Raw genomic sequence first — 17,686 nt, 5'->3', positions numbered from 1 at the left:
AGACTAAACAGAAAAACCAAACAAGTTTACAATAACAGCATCTAAGTTACATTGAATTCACATTAAATAATTTCCTTTGTTATCATTTATGGCATGATGACAGAGAAGTAGATTTCAAGTCTTAATGTAGTAAACCAAGGTTTAATCGAATTCAACAACATTTCTAACACAAACTGACAAAATACATTGAAATCCCAATAAATACAATATGGTTAGAATGATAGGGACATTACTATTCATCTACCTTGAGGTATGGAATTTTCACACATGCCGTTTATGATATCATTACTGACCCAGTAATCAGATGTAGCTGCACTATGATCACACAGACCATACACCGAGTACTGAGTGAGCAATGGACATCTTTGTGTGGCTCATACAAAATGTAACAAGTTCCAGAATTCATGTCACCATCAATTGAAGGGCTATTTTAATCCCTCCATCTTGGGACCTGTGAAAATAAGGCCATCGCATTGGAGTAAAAATGGATTGCAACAATTATTATTCACGTTGAACTTGCAATTCAAAGGCAACCTCTGATAAATTGTTTCAAAAACGACAATGTGTACGTTCTATGAAACAAAAGGTAAACAAGACAAGAATGAAAGCTATAAGAAAACAACGATTTTAGTTAAAGGTGATTCTCACAATAACAACTATGCACATATCCAATATAAGATGCTAACATTTTATCATATCTGAAATACCTGAAAGTTGTGTGTGGACCTGCCTCCACTGAACCCCTCGTTTGGTGCATCTGAGCACTGCCTATTGCTCCACATCCTTCCTGCTTCAGTAGACCCCGAATTCTAAGAATCCGTTATACAAAAAGTTACTTCCTCAGTTGCAGAAGTGATGTGTTTAAACATTGAGTTGCCTTATGTTTGTGTTGTCAGAGACAGGTTCCTCTGGGTGGCCTTAAAAAGTGTCTATGACAAAGAGGAGGGACAGTGACCACTGTTTCATACTGTCACTTTTAAATACATTTCCCCTGGGTCTCTCCCGACACCTGGATGGGAAATATGAATGTTAGTCACCTTTTAGGGACTGTCCCCACTTGCAACTTTTTGACGTAGTCTTTAGGCCAATATTAAGAGACTATGTGTCATTATGAACTTTGTTACAGTATTCTTATTATCAGACTATCTATCAGCCAAATGGGTAGGTCTTAACTATTGAAATACTGAATTAGGTTGAAAGGTCAAACTATGAATGGATCGATGGGGGTGCTGTGCTCTATGATGACCACAAGATGACAGACTTGTAGCACAAGCCATAGATCTGTCCCTGTTCCCAGGCAACTGCCAATTGATGCAGCAGGGATGTTATTGAAGAGAAATCATCTTCACCCAATTGGATATTTGGCTGCTTTAATAAGCTGTGGTATATCTGAAGTTGAATAAGGTTACCGTTAACCAGAAGCAGTAGTGCCATATATCTGCAGGGACTTTCAATTATAGACGTCAATGGTATGGCAGCCTATGCACTGTTATTTTAATGAGCACAATGCAGTGGCAGTCTGTTATTAATGCTGGAAAACCCCCATGATAAATAATTAACTAACAGGTATTTTAAACTAAGGTATTTTATTCTTGATATACAGTATGTGACTCTTCTACCTGTCAAATTATAATTACTGTACCAGTAGGTAGACAGTAAACTGTGTGCGTTGACATAAGGAGCAGAATGACAGAATGTGAGGATGAGAGCACCAGTCAGAGCTGGTAGAAAGCACCATCAGTCGAGCATGGTGCACTCTTATGTAGTGATGTCATAACATTTTCCGGAAATCTGAATTCCGGCACTAATTCTGCCATGCACTCCAATAACTGTATTTGCATAAACATTTTGGTGAATCACCAACATCCATTGTGGTGGGGAAACTGAAAAGCCCAAAGTACAGGAAGTCATGTCATTACTACCCCCACCTCCAGCAGGTGGGTGGGGCTTTTTTCTCCCTGCATGTGTATTATCTTTGATGTTAAAACTAACAAACAAAAAAAGGTTACAATGGTTACAACTTACCATATCATAACCAAAACAATAAGGACTGTTATAGGCAACTTTGTATTCAAATAGCTTCAAATCATGTAAAAAGTAATAATAATAATAATAATGCATTTTATTTGTATTGCACTTTTCAATCAAAAGAATCTCAGAGTGCTAAAAGTAATGTTGCTCTTTCTCAAGGGTGACATGACAACTCAAAATACAAGATAGACTGAAGCATGAGGCTCATTTTAGTTAATCTACACTCATCTAACATGTCTCACTGTGAATCAAAATATGTTGTCTGTATGTTGCGGTGTATATGGATACAATTTAAATAATTCACGACAAAAGGGGGAAATCAGGTATAATTAAAGTTAGTTTAAAAGTTGTTTAAAAGTATTCTGCCCAGATTCACCGTTACTTACAGTATGCCACATTATGTCGTTATTATTATTGTTATGTATATGTTGTCTTCCTCTTCCATATACCTGCAGCAAACATAATTAATACGTAAGCACCCATAACGCTACTTTCTATTACAGATAAACAAACGGATATTAATGAAGTAGTAGACGATCACTAGTAAAAGACACGAAGATATCCATCAATATTTCCTGGCGTTAACTCTATATACCTATTTGATCTAAACCCACTAGAGGTCGTACATACACCAATATTGATAAGGACACGCTGAGTGAGGCACCAGGGCCCAGTTGTTCAAAACTTGATCAGAATGATCCCGATTCTTTTTTGATATCCAGGATCAGATCGAGCTGTCTGATTTTAATCGGAATTATTCTGAGTTTTTAACAACTGGGCCCTGGGCCGTCGGGACCTGTTCAGGAGAACGCAAACTGCAACGTTACAGAACGTTCGGATAAAAAATATAATGTTCTAGCCATAGGGCCTATACAATAATATGTATGTTTACCTAAGCTAGGGTTCGGTTATGCAGAGCATGTTGCAGCCCGGCTATAAATAAAGATATGGCATTCAAAAAGGTTTCACAATGATTGAGGCCTACGCGAAATAAGAAATAATACCTTTTTGACGCCTCTGACTCTTGACCTTTATGGCGTGTGCTTCTGATGTGCTTGTATTGAGCGTCTAAACCACGTGTAAAATACACATGACAATGATACACATGTGTATGATAATTGGTTCTCAATTGACTTATCTGGTTAAATAAAGGTTAAATAAAAAAATAAAAAAAAATATGACAACATCATCAGCCACTAGACTAATAAATGTCAGTCTTGCCACATCAGTGATCAGTGCATTAGCCTCATGAAACATAAAAGCACATGAAACATTCTGGTTTCACAGACCAATGCCAGTTAATTGAAATCAGGGGTCTGTTCAGGAGAACGTTAAAAGGTTCAGCTAGAAATACGCTGCCAAGAACCAAGGAGACCGAGGGAATCCGCAACGCTCGGAACGTTTCGCATTCCTGAACACACCCCTGTGATGACAGGGAGGCGGGACTAGACGCGACTAGCCAATCCAGGAAGTCCTTATCCAAAGGTTTGAGGTGAAAATCGAAATGGATTAGGAGGAATTGGGATGGATAACTAGCTTAATGTTGTAGCTACTGGTGGTAGTGTGGCGAACAGCGCTATGCCATATTCTTGCAAAAATATATCGAAGAAGAAGAAGATACGTATCAAATATAACGTGCGTTGCACGTGGATATGGGCTGGAATATCATCAAATCGTAATAATATAGCTCTCCAATAAGCTAAATAAACAAGTTGTTAGGGTGGGTCATTATTAAGCTAGCTGGCAGTAACCCGTGTCGTGTACTGGGTCGAAAATTCTCTTCTGGTGTCGCTGATATCGTCTTATCGACGAAAAATAACCTCGATCCTTGGCTTTATTAACTCAATTGGCTTATCTAAGCTAGCTAATTGCTCTATTAATTTGGGGGAAGACAAGACATGCCTTTTGCTAGTTGGTGAGTCAATCAAATCGATCACGTGATTACCTTTCCGTGTTCCCATATACACAGTGGCTGTGTCTTGGTTTATGGGTTTGGTATGCGAGACTACCTTGTGTTTACCGTTAGCTAGCTGCCTACCTTTAGTACCTCCCCCTGCTATTAGACCCAGGCTACCAACGCTAGTTAGCTAGCTTAGCTGTCCAACACCACAGCTACCTGTCAAGATAGGAGGCGGTGGCAGTAGATATCTCTGCCTCCGCTTTAAAGAGAGGAGAGAGAAACACTGCGGTTCATGTTTCGACAAGAAGTCACTAGTGTACTATCTTTTATTCCGTCTTCTTGTTCGTACCTTTTCCAATACGAGAAGAGGAATATGTCTAGATACAACATATACAGCCTACTGGACTGGGTGTACGGCGGCGTGGACCCGAAGTTTGAGGGCAACGGGGGCCCGGAATGCGCCGCCTTCCTCGCGCCCCAACAGCGGATGAGCGAGAGTTTTGTGATAGTTTTGATTTCCATCGTGGAGATTTTCGTCGCTCTGAGGAAGATCAACATTTCCAAAGAAGTCAAGGAGATCGCTAAAGACGGGCCCAGGACAAAGGAGGACAGTTTGGGCAAGAACCTGTTGCTGGTTGCGCTGTGTATGACGTTCGGAGTGGAGGTCGGGTTCAAATTCGCCACCAAGACGGTGATCTACCTGCTGAACCCGTGTCATGTTGTGACTATGGTGCAGGTAAGATGGCACGCTTCGATGCTTTGAGCAAATGGGCAACAATCGTGTCTCACAGCTCCCAACACATCATGCATGTCTTACCATAATATAAGATAACGGACGTCCACTACTGATTGCCTCTTATCATGTTAAAACGGTCCTGCCAGACTTCCAGTGTGGGAGAAAGGCCTATGTCCAATGTTTAAGCAGAACCTCCCACATTTTTACTCATCTCGTGACGTTAGAATTATAAGGTTCTATCTCCATTTTTGTCAAAATTGAGTTTTTTTTACATAATCTGATCCATCAGGTGTTTATTAATGCCTGTGTGGTGTTATTTTTTTAAATGTTGACATTTTTCAGTTAGTAATTCATAAAATACAAAGGTTCCATCTCACAAAACATAATGGAATGTAAAAACTTTGACGCTCAATATCTCTGAACTACCCGAAACGGAGATAGAACCTTATAATTCTAAGCTCACGATATGCAGACTTCTTTAATATTTTGGATATCAATGAACTAGGTTATCCCTAACCAAAATCAAACAAGAAGGTACCCAGAAAGAGCACGTCCCATGTTACTTTCATTGTATTAGTTATGGAGGAAGTTGTGAGAGAACAAAACATCCCCATTTTTCGGTGACACCACAACTTGAGACTTAGAAACGGACATGCATCTCTCATCCAATTCAACATAAACTGGTGGTGGTTGATCGGTTGTTGTCCATGAGTAGACTCTATTTGATTTTTGCATTCTATAATTAACTGTGTGGTAAGGAGCCTACTAATTGAATGGCTCATGTTAGCTCTCAGATTGATCAGAAAAAGGACATTGTGATTGTAATGATGATACTGAACAACGACATGCATTATTTATCTTGAAGCCAATGTGTTGATTGGTGCCCACTGCCCTGTGGCCCAAGGATGGCTGAAAGTGTAACGTATGGTTGAACCAGTCACCTCAGTAGATGCATAATATCTGTTTTCTCTGTTCAATTTGTTTTTAAATGTATTTTGTTAGCTCGAGTTCTCCAGTGGTTTCGATGCATTTGTGTGTGTGTGTGTGTGTGTGTGTGTGTGTGTGTGTGTGTGTGTGTGTGTGTGATAAACACCCTTTTTAATAATGTGTCACACTTCTAACAATACTAAGCCCAAACATTCATAATCATATGCAATCAGTAGCCTAATACTATTGCCGGATATGTTTTAGGCTTGGCGGTCTTATTTTTTTGATACCGGGAAACCACCCCCCCCCCCCCCCCCCCCCAAAAAAAGAAGAACTTGATCTTCGGTTAAACTGTGGGATTCACAATCACATTGTTGTTGGGCTTGACTGAGCCACCAATTTCAAATGATTAAGCCCTATCCTTTCTGCGAACCTGCTTGAACACTTTCCACAAGCAGTGCTGAAAAATGTGCTCCAACTAAATAAACAAACATGGCTAAAAGGACTTTTGTTCCGTTATGAGACTATGTCGGGACAAATTCGACTCTGTATGGGAAACACTGCACGTTCAGATGGGGTTAAACCAAAAGTCTCTAGGAGGCACGTTTTCAATCCGCTGTAGGCCTAGGCCTATTTGTTGTACTCAGGAGGATCAAGAATACTCACTACCCTGGCTGCTGTAGACATAGGCTAGATATGCCTTTGTCTGGTCTGTTTGCGTCAGACTAATATTTAGCTTATCTGATAAATATTGTAATGAGTAGACATAGCCAGCGATTGTATAAACTACAAGGGCTGGAGAGGGCTTTCACTGCTCAGTCCACATAGCCTACTGTATGTCATTCTTGGAACTCTGTGTCACCCTGCCACTGAGAGTTTACCGTCATCGTTATGCCTTTTGGCCCCCTTGCACCATCAGTCTTGTCAGTTTATGGTCAAGGATTATGTGCTAATGTAACAATTACTATTTAGGCTGCAATAAAGGGACATATCATTTTGTTAAGTGTTTAACAATAGATATAACAAATGATTTAGCCTATTTTCTACAAAGTTAAGGGGATGACGTGCTTCAAGGATGGACAGTCTAGCTGTCAGGAGCTTTGCTGATGAGTGGGAGTGCCAGAGTGGTGTGATGGCTTCAGAAGGAGTTTCAATGTTGCCATGCCCGTACCGTATGAGGGAGGGACCATGCCGGGAAGACCAATGACAAATGCTTAGCTTTCTTCCCTTCTGCAACAGCCTGGGTTGGACAAAGCGGGAGGAGGAAGAGGCTTTGATGTTCCTCGCTGTAGAATGAAACATTCCTTCCTACTACATCCCAGATGTTTTTTTTACCACTTAATTAACAAGGAAAAGTGAAGCATCCTGCCAGCAACACCATTTTCAAGAGTATCTTCTTCTGGAGTAATTTGCATCACATTCAAACCATGCAGAGTAATGTACCCCAGTAATGTACCCCACACACATGGCAAGCAAGAGTCTAATCACACCACGATATTAGGTCACACTTTACATTAAGTTTCCCGTTTATATGTGCAGTAACTCTCTTGTAATAACATTGCAGTTACATAGTACATTGGTGATTACTTTGTTATTGCATTGTAATGTATTTTGGTTGAGCAGTTTGTTTGTTACATCAGTGTTACGGCAGTTTGTTAAATTCCACTTGTGCAATAGGCCTAACACATACTGCACAACTCCACATACCAGGCACGTGCCGTGAGCTTTTAGATTGGGTAAGCATAAAATATAGAAATACACGTAATTACACATACACGCTATCAGTGAACGCAGTTTCAAGGAAATGCAATTTTGATGCCCTAGAACCCGCTAATAAACTGTAGTGTCACTTTGTGATCAGATTACCAAAAACAAAAAAAACAGTTGCCAGTTTCGACTATATCAGGGGTGCTCATTGTTCAATCTTTTTTGAACCAAGATATTTTTAAGTAGCCAACCTGCTGAAATCGACATGTCCAGTTTCAACATCACACACACACAACACAGACACACACCGTTTCCAACCTCCATAGTAAACAACACACTTTCTTTTCACACTTTGTCACACAGGCACTTGACATCACATCACAAACCCTCCCTCTCTATCTCTCTCACCCTCCCTCTCTATCTCTCTCAAACACTTTTGGTCCACTGGCACGGACAGCGACATTAGGCCAATCTCAGCGATTGATTAACCAGCTCTCTGATTGATTGATTAAGCAGCTCTCTCTCCAAACACAACGGCACAGGCCGACATTCAAAGGTAAAAGCAGAGGAAGTCTTAAATAAGAAGCCATAACCAGCAGCAGTATAGCTAAACAAGCACAGATCGCCACCAGCCTCGCGAAATCATATAAACCAGCAAAGAAGTTAAACGTAAATTTAAAAATGATATCTTACCTTTACTTGAAAACGAGGTCCATGCACCTCTCCTTGCGAAGGAACACCTCTGTCACTTTAGTGTAAAAGTCACTCGTTTGGAAAGTCTCTCTTTTTCAATTCAGATCAGGGCCAGTGATGACACTGACAGTAATGTCCATATTCACAAAATTAAAAAAGCAAGTTATCCTTATTGATTAGATCGTTTGAGCTAGGTAGCATAAACTATTCTGCCGGGCGAGAGAAAGTAGTGTGAAATGTTATGTGAACTTGAAAATGATAGCCAATCAGTAGCTCTTGAATCGGAATGAAAGACCTACTGATTGGCTGTAAGCATGCTTACCCTGGCCACATTAAACAGCGAGCTGAAGCATTGGGAAAAAATAAAAAAGACTTTCACGCATTCGAATGTACGCGAGGGAAAGCAGACAGAGGAGTGCTTATATGCAACGCAATGCAGAGTAGGGAGTGCTTTCTCCTGCAGGTGGCGCTAAAAATGCAACGTCAAAATGAATGACTCCTGCTGCCCTGGGACCTAAAATACGACTCTTTTAATGAAAACAAACAAACTGTTTACATGCACTTTTATTGTAATATTTTCTTTCCTTTCCTTTTTTCGTTGGGTAAGCACTGCTTACCCTGCTTATATGGACGGCACGTCCCTTTCACATACTATAGCCTAATTACTCGATTACTATAGCAAGAGTATACTATGATTACCACAGTAATTGCCGTTACTACATAGGTATAATGGCAACTTAGTACACAGTGTTGTTGCTAGATGTCAGTCATAGGAAAGATGCATCTAGTTCACCACTTCCGAAGCCAACTATGGTGTTGGTGTCCCCAGTAACAGACCGTTGTGGACTATGGGGTTGGTGTTCCCAGTAACAGACCCCTGTGGACTATGGTGTTCGTGTTCCCAGTAACAGACCCCTGTGGACTATGGTGTTGGTGTTCCCAGTAACAGACCGCTGTGGACTACGGTGTTGGTGTTCCCAGTAACAGACCGGCCTGTTGATCCTGTTAGTTTACCTCCTGAGCGTTGGTCTGTTTGCATTGTATTTTGCATGTCCTGGTTTCCAATTCTTACACTTCCAGTCACTACACTAGAACCGAAGCACACCCTGTGCTTATTTCCTTACCCTCACAGGGCAGGCATTTGTTGTTTTGCCCTGTAATTATCCCACACATCCAACACCCAAGATGACGTTTTCTGGAAAGAGAGTTTCAGAGATGTCCCAGCATGTTGGATTGGATTTGTACTGGATTGGTCTCCAGAGATTCATTATCCTAGTTCCCCTGGGTTATGAGAATGTGTGCTGCTTAAATTGGTCTCAGGGGGGCTGAGAATAGACCCAGCTGGGGGTTTCATAAGGGCCCAATCCCGATTCCCTTTCCTACCCCTATGGCTCGTTTTGGAGTGCCCCTCGCTTTGGAGCCAAGGCCTCTGAACAGAGCCCCAAGGCGTAGTGGTTGAAATCTTTCCCTATGAAAGGGGACAACCCTTCAAGACCCTGAAACGTCATCAGTAGTATCATAGAAAAGCATTGACGCCTTAAAACACGTAACGTTAGATAGATAACATTAGACACGGAGTGCAGATTTATTTTGGTGTTCCGAAATCCGATGTGACAGGAACACTGGAGAAACAGCCGCTGTCCACGGCGTTAGTCAGCTACATGATATAGGCCCGTCAATAATATTACATAATAACAACTGCTTAGATTGCGTGTTTTGGTTTAATAAGTGACATAACTATCATGCACAAATCAGCCTAATGTTAGATAGATATCATTACATTAAATATGTCTACCATCATCCGCTGTCAAACATCACATGTATGAATTTATTTCTAAATAAAAAGGATTGTACATCTCGGAAATGTGAATCGCTCTCCGATGACATGGTGTAGGCCCAGGGCTGGACTGGGACAAAAATTAGGCCCTGGCATTTTTGGCCCAGACAGGCCCACCCCAATCGGTCGGACCACACCCACCAGCACAAAAAGACTTGCCTTATATACTCGTCTTATATACTGTGCTGTACAGTCATATGACAAACTGTAGTATTCCCCCAAACCACTACAAAGACGACTACATGCAGTAAGCAATGGTACCAGTGCAAGTAGACCAGTGTACTCACTCACTCTTGACTGGCGGTGGTGGCCATGGGGTACACAATCTCCATACATGACTCAAGTATAGTAGAAGTAAAATGTTATCAAAGAAAAAGCACCAGAAGTCAAAGAATAATTTCAAATGTTTTATTATATTAAATAATATATAATAAATTCAAATATTTAAGTACTAGTAATAAATACAGCATAGACTGTGAACTCACTGCTAAATGGAAAAGAAAGACTGAAGTCCAGTGAAATTTTTCAAACCAACAGCAACGCCGACCTTTGAGAGAGAGAGAGAAACAGAGACAGAGACCAGGGTGAGACTAAGACATGATCATTTAGTAGTAGTAGTAGTAATAATTGCATCATTATTAGTACCTTTTTACTTACTGTAGAACAATGTAGAGATAGCAGCATATCTGGAAAACAGCCACTTCAACAAACTATAACAATAATGCCATCTCATGATGGAGAGAGAGACAGATAATTAATTCAAAATTGTAAATTGTACATTATCATGTGACAGATTCAGATGATCAGAGCATCTTCCAGAAAATGGAGAAAAAAAAACTGACAGCTACTGTACTGTATACTCACTTAGTGGAAAAGGCTGCATGGCCCTCTGGATACTAGTCTCAACAACAATGGACAATGAATGAACCATACAGGGCATCCTTAGAGAGGTGGGGAACTGGGGATAACAATGAGTGAGTCACATGATCAAATTATCTTCAGTCTAAAAAGCTGCTAAATTATTAGAATAATTGTATTTGAATATTCTCTAACCTTCCGTTCTTCCTCATGAGCTCACTCTTCTCTGCCACTTTGTCAATGACAGTGTCTGTGTCCAAAGCCACAGTGGCCATCAACATGAAGGCTTCCAGTTTGCTGGAAGACAGGCTGCTCCTCAGTCTGCTTTTTAAGTACTTAAGTGTTGAGAATGATCGCTCGCAGGCCACCTGGGTTATTGACAATGTCAGCAAGAACGTGTATGCAAATCCAAGCAGGGGGTATGCATCTGTGAGCATGTTGAATCTCTGCAGAATTTGGTAGCAGCACAGCGGGCACTCTTTGCAGAAGGCACAACTTTTGGTGATGATCTCCATGTCCTCTTCCTTTCCTCCATCGGGTCCCTCTTCCACTGTCCTGGTCACATATTCTTCTAGTGGTGATGTTTTCAGCTTGTCCCACTGGCTTGCTAAGCTTTTCAGCTCCGACTGCAGGTTGTCCACCGTTGCCATGCTCTCAAATGTATTACTTATAAATTACCGCTGTTTCTTCATCGCATAGGCTAGCGCTAGCCTACACATTAATAAAATATATAGCCTATATATGTCTTTTTTAATATAGAAGGAATCAGAATACGTGACAATTTATTTTTAGCAAATTGTATTCAAATTGTGCTTAGAGGGAATTATTTTCACCGGACATTATGACCGAAGAGGTTTAAATATGTCGGACTTTACCAACATATTTTACCGGACAATGACCGGTAACTACCGGTTAACGGAAACCCAGCTGTACAGCTACTAGGGGTGTAACGGATCATCTAACTCACGGATCGTGTCACGGTTTTTGAGTCACGGATCGGATCATTTTTCGAATCAACACAAATCATAAAAATAAAAACAAAAATCTTTTTCCTCGAATTCTGTAAAAACACCACTTTTACTGTGTAAAACCCAACAACATTCAAGATGTCAAAACTGGTATATATATATGTGTGTGTGTGTATATATATACTGTATATATTAGGGTTGGGTACCGTTTGGGTTTTATCCGGTACCGGTACCTAACCGATACTTTAAAAACGGTACCGGTACCAAAACGGTACTTAATTCGGTACTTTAGATTTTTTTAAATGGCATATATATATATATATATATATATAATAATAATAACACGGTCGACAACATTAAACAGCTTTTCACTTTTTTATTGCTGAGGCACAATATATATTAGTTAAATATACACTCAAATTAAAATAAATGAAAATAAAACTCCTGAGCCTTGGGGACTCCATTAAGCTGGGGGTGCCTATCGTTGGTACTGATGTCGAATAAGAGTAGCCCCTCAAGGACATCAGAATATTCTTAGAAAAGGGATCTAATGAAGAGGCCTGCATAGAACTGTTTCTGTCAGCAAAGAAGCCACCTTTGAATCTCATAGCCTGGGTCGAAAAAGTTGTTATTTTCTTTCAAATACCTACGGTGAGCTTGATTTAGCTAAGGTTCTATCTCCGTTTAGAATGATAAGGTTCTATCTCCGTTTAGAATGATAAGGTTCTATCTCCGTTTAGAATGATAAGGTTCTATCTCCGTTTAGAATGATAAGGTTCTATCTCCGTTTAGAATGATAAGGTTCTATCTCCGTTTAGGGCAGTTCAGAGATATTGAGCGTCAAAGTTTTTACATTCCATTATGTTTTATGAGATGGAATATATATATATATATACATGATCTGACACAGTACCCGAATATCAGGAGATCCCCGATCATGTTGTCCACCTCGTAGAGACAGCCACACATCCGCACTACGTCATCAACAGACGCGTCGAATCCTGTCCAATCAAAGGCTTGCGTTCGTAAACTCGCTCTGAGAGCGTCGCAGCGCACACTGGGCCCGACGTCATAAGGGGAGCAAGTCATTTGATTGGACAGAAGGCATTCCACGAGTGGTGATCAGAATTCCAGAACGAGTTTACGGAACGCACCCATAAGTCGAGCGTCGCGTTATGCCAACCCGCTAGCGGAAGTTGCTATTAGCAACCTTCTCGTTATCCTTCCGTACTCGCTGCTTTCACTGAGTGGAAATTTAACAGGCGATGTGACGTCACGAGTCACCAGTTGACACCGGAGCGAGATAGAAAAGTACCGAAATTAGGTACCGAAATCTCCTTTGCGATCCGGTACGGGTACATACCGAATGTAAAGTAACCGGTACCTACCGGTACCGATTTTCGGTACCCAACCCTAGTATATATACATAAATAACATATTCTACACTCAAACATTAGGCTACATATTAAACAGAAACACACATTCAACTTAAATGATGCAGTAGGAGAGAGGGAGGAGGCACCTGGTTGCAGCAGTGAATCACTGGGCTCTTTAAAGCAGACAAATAAACATGTTTTATGCCACTTTTAACTAAATAATAAAGTGAAACCTTACTTTAAACATGGTATGAAAAAATTGGCTACATTATCAGAAGTTGTCAAGCTGCCTTTTTCGTGCCTCCCGTCAACACACCAGGGTGATGTCGCGGCAAATGTGTGGCCATGCTCGTACGACTTTCTCGTTGCACAAAGCTTAAACACCGTAACTTTGTTATCGACCACACTTTGTCCGTCATTGTTATAATTGACAGAGAAGCCAAAGTGCTCCCATACATGGGATTTAAATGACGAGGGAGGCATTTCGAGTTCTTCTCTGTCGCCAACATTAGCAGCACTACTCTACTCGCCATGATACACTTGGGCTGTGTTCGTAAATTTGCTCTGAGAGCGCCGGAGAGCACACTGGGTCCAACGTCATAAAGGGACAAAGTAATTTGATTGGACAAGAGGTGTTCCATGAATGCTGATCAGATTCCAGAGCAAATTTACGAACGCAGCCTTGTTGTTCTGGATTTGTTTTTCATTATCAACCTATCATTGCGCTTTAGAGTAAAACAAAGCACGCAACTGTCGCGTCTATCTTTTCATGGCAACTCTACATTGTGATTTACAAGGGATATTAACTAATATTAAGTAATATTATTACTTGGTTACATTTTGCAATTGATCCGCGGTACACATGCGTGCCGAACCGTGGGGGGCGATCCGTTACACCCCTAACAGCTACCTATATTTTCCTTACCGGGTCAACGGTTACAGGCTGACTCGGCCCCGCTTCTTCTGTATCCTCTCTATCCTCTGTATCTGTACCCTGCTCCCGCTCCTCCCTGCTAGCCTCCTCTTCAACCTGTTGCTGTTGCTGCTGTGGTAAACTTGAGGGTGCAGCAGCCCCTGCAGCAAACATGTCCCTAATGTTTACACATTTGGCAGCATCTGCCTCGAGTTTCTTTTTGTTTTTCCCAGCCTCCCTTCCGTTTTTGTGTGCTTTTGCGCTCCATCTCTCTCAGTATCCACTATCCAGGCTAACTACATTTATTTTGCCGGCCGACTCGGCCCAAAACTACCGCGAAACTGAGACGGAGGTCTGGTGCTGCGTGCGTGCGTGACCCCCTGACTCCCCCCCCCTTCTCTCTGTTGATTGGGCCAGCCCAGTGTCTGTATAGAAAAGTGCCCAATGGGCCGCTGTCCCCGATTTATGGGCTGTTCGATGGTAGCTTACTAGCTTTCGATTTATGGGCCGTTCGATGGTAGCTTTCGGCCAGGCCGGCTGGTAAAAAAAAAAAAAAAAAAACGTTTTAACTTTTATTTTTTTATTTTGCCGGCCGGCTCGGCCCAAAACTACCCCGGCCCACCGGGCAAATGCCCGGTATGCCAGATGGCCAGTCCAGCCCTGTGTAGGCCTATTTCTATGGGGAGGCTGTGCCTGACGCTTCCATAAAATCTTCACGTTTGTTGCAGAGGAACAGGGTGACTGTCACCCTGTGACAAACGCGCAGATATGAGTGCTCCGGTGTCTTGCTTTGGTAGTCTAATGGAAGTGCCCAGCTTTTGCTATTATTGTCCTCTACTGCTGAGCACCAAAACCCTCGGATCTTAAACTTGGCTGAAGCGCGCTGGATTGTGGAACCGTGTATTTCTATGTTAAGCAGAGGCACATCACAGTCACATCACATGGGCATAATAGCGATTGTTTTGTTATGCTTGTTATAAAGAAAAGGTCTATAATGCATTGAAATGACACTAGTAGATCATCAGACATGGAAATACAGTATGTCAATATGCGTGACCGTCATGCACAAATCAGCCTGTAACGTTAGACACCACAGAGCTGATAGCGATTTTTTTGTTCTGCTTGTTATAAAGAAAAGGTCTAATGCATTGAAATGATATTAAACTAAGATAGTTATCATAATTTTAATTACAGTAATTACAGAAAAAGTTATGACTTTTGTGCTTGTCTTCCGCATTGCCTAGAGCGAAATCTTCTGTAGATGATTGGCAATGCATTCTGGGAGGTAGGGTTATGGCTCCGAATCGAACGTGGTCCCGAAAAATCTCCAAACAGAGCCGTGGATAGCCCTCCCCCTTCCCCCTAGCGCTCGATGAAAACATGATTGGGACACCCCTACCCTAAATGTGAACGCGCAAAACTGAGCCGTAGGGGTGAAAACTGAGCCGTAAGGGTGAATTGAATGAATGAATGAATGAATGAATGAATGAATGAATGAATGAATGAATGAATGAATGAATGAATGAATGGTCTTTATTGTCATTGCTATAGTACAGGTACCAAACAACGAAATTTGGGAGGGGTGGCTCCCCTGGTGCTAGGAAAGAAAAAAAAACTAAAAAACAAGAAGGGAAAGGAGCTGGTTTACATAAATAAAGGCTATGTACACTATCCACTATACTATACTGTACAGATAAAACACTGTGCTGTACTCTATGCTATGCTATACCTATTCTAACATTTCCTATTTCTCTGCAACCTTATGTACCCTAGGGTTGTCATATTGCACATAGTGTTGTCATATTGCACATAGTGTTATTGCACATTCATTTAAAGTGTCGCAGTTTGCAGGCTTGAAATGTACACATTTGTGCCTCAGCACTACACCTGATTTTTCAATCCAGCCAGCTGCTGAATTGGGATCGGGCCAAGGACCTATTGCACAACTTTGAACACAACATAGCACAACATACCCTAGCTAGTTCTACTACTACTCCCACCCCAGCCCAGCCCAACCCAGTAGAGCACAGGGCTTCTTTACTTGCAGGATGCATGATGGCTTTTGGAATGGTCCCTTGATTCTGTGCATTCAGGAACTTGCCTGGACAAGAAAGAAAGGAAGCATGCACCAGCCTAACTGGCCCTGGCTAGAAACACATAAATAATTATATACCATGGTCCTCTATGTAGATTTTAGCTTTAAAATAGAGCTAAATGGCCATGATAAATCGGTAGCCATCAAGGAATGAGTTCACATGATGACGAACGTTCAATGAAGAGTGCTGTATCAGTCCAAACAAATCATTTTCTAAAGTCTGTGTCGGGTAGAACACTGGTCGTTACGTGTTTTTCATTTTTATATTATAATTTTTTTCACGTTTGGTTTGCTTATGAGGATGTGCACGTTTGTTGCTATTAAAACTAGCATTTTCAATGTGGCAAAACTTTATGGTGGGCCTTTAATGTCAGTCTCATTCACACAAGGCAAGCATGTTTCTGTATTGCGATAAAAATTGAATTTCCAAAACCAATGATGGAGCAGAAGAGAAGTAATAGTAAACATTTCATGACTAGAATGTGTCTGTTGTGCTTGTGAGTGCACTTGAGTCAGTTTTGTGTAAATATTATGTTGGTTTGGCCTTGTGGATGTTTCTCCAGGCAGGTTTGTCATTCTCATTTCCATGGTCTGTCACGCCCAGAGGCCATCTGAACCCTGTTCCCCCGTGCTCCTCCGTGGCAGACAGGAAGAGGCTCTGTCCCTCAGGAAGGACAGCTTCACACTCTCATCCTGCTGCAGTCAATCTACTGTCCATCCTCTCTGCTCTGAGCGTCTCAGCCACTATTTGGACACAGGAAATGGTTGTCCTGTTGGGTTTTTGAAGTCCTTTTCTATTTTTAAGGGCAGTTTGCTGTTACTTTAAATGCCTTTATAGGTGAAATAGCTCTTAATGGTATCCCTGTCAGTTATCTGTGTTAACATTGTTGGTTTAAAGGTAGATTTGGGGATATGATGTTAGATGAGAGGAGACTATCAACTCTGGCATGCATGGATGCCTTGTTCCGATGCAAACAAAAGAAATAAACATGTGAATACCAAAGCATTTGTAATTGCAACAATTTTCTGGAAGAGGTGATGCATTATCTGACAGAAGTGCAGGGGTGCCAATATTTTTGTCCATGGCTTGTTTGTTTTTTTTACAGATTTTGAAAGTGAAGATTGTAAGCTTTCCAATTATGTGTCATGCAGACCTTTTGACCACACCGTGTCACATTGGTAGTTGGATGTTAAAATGGAACGGCTCTGAAATAAAAAGATGCCCTTTACCATGAGCTTATCTTGGTCTGCTTAGCCTATATCACATGAGAAAGGAGCAGTGGGAGGGAGGGAGAAGGTGCTGATATCATCCCTTACATAACGTCAGATCAGATTCTATTCCACCTTGTCCCACGTGAGATCTTTCCTCCTGCTCCTCTGCCCACTGGCTGTAATTAGGCTGAGCTTTCTTTGGCTTTTAGTAATGGTATGTGAGGACAGATGGTCCTCTTCATCATCTGTGTACCTTTCTTACACTGAAAGAAAATAAATCTCACAGTATCTCTCTCCTCATGTCGGCCTACCTTCACTTGCCCCTCTTGCAATGGCTTCCTCCTCAGTCAATCTGGGAACAGAGATACAAAGCATTGATCCTTCCTGTAATCAGGACGGCTCTGCAGGCCATCCCACAGTCTAGACTCCAGGG

This window comes from Nansenia antarctica (genome assembly GCF_963989245.1).
Source record: "Nansenia antarctica genome assembly, chromosome: 4".
Lineage (NCBI taxonomy): Eukaryota > Metazoa > Chordata > Actinopteri > Argentiniformes > Microstomatidae > Nansenia > Nansenia antarctica.
Note: the sequence above shows the minus strand (reverse complement) of the source record.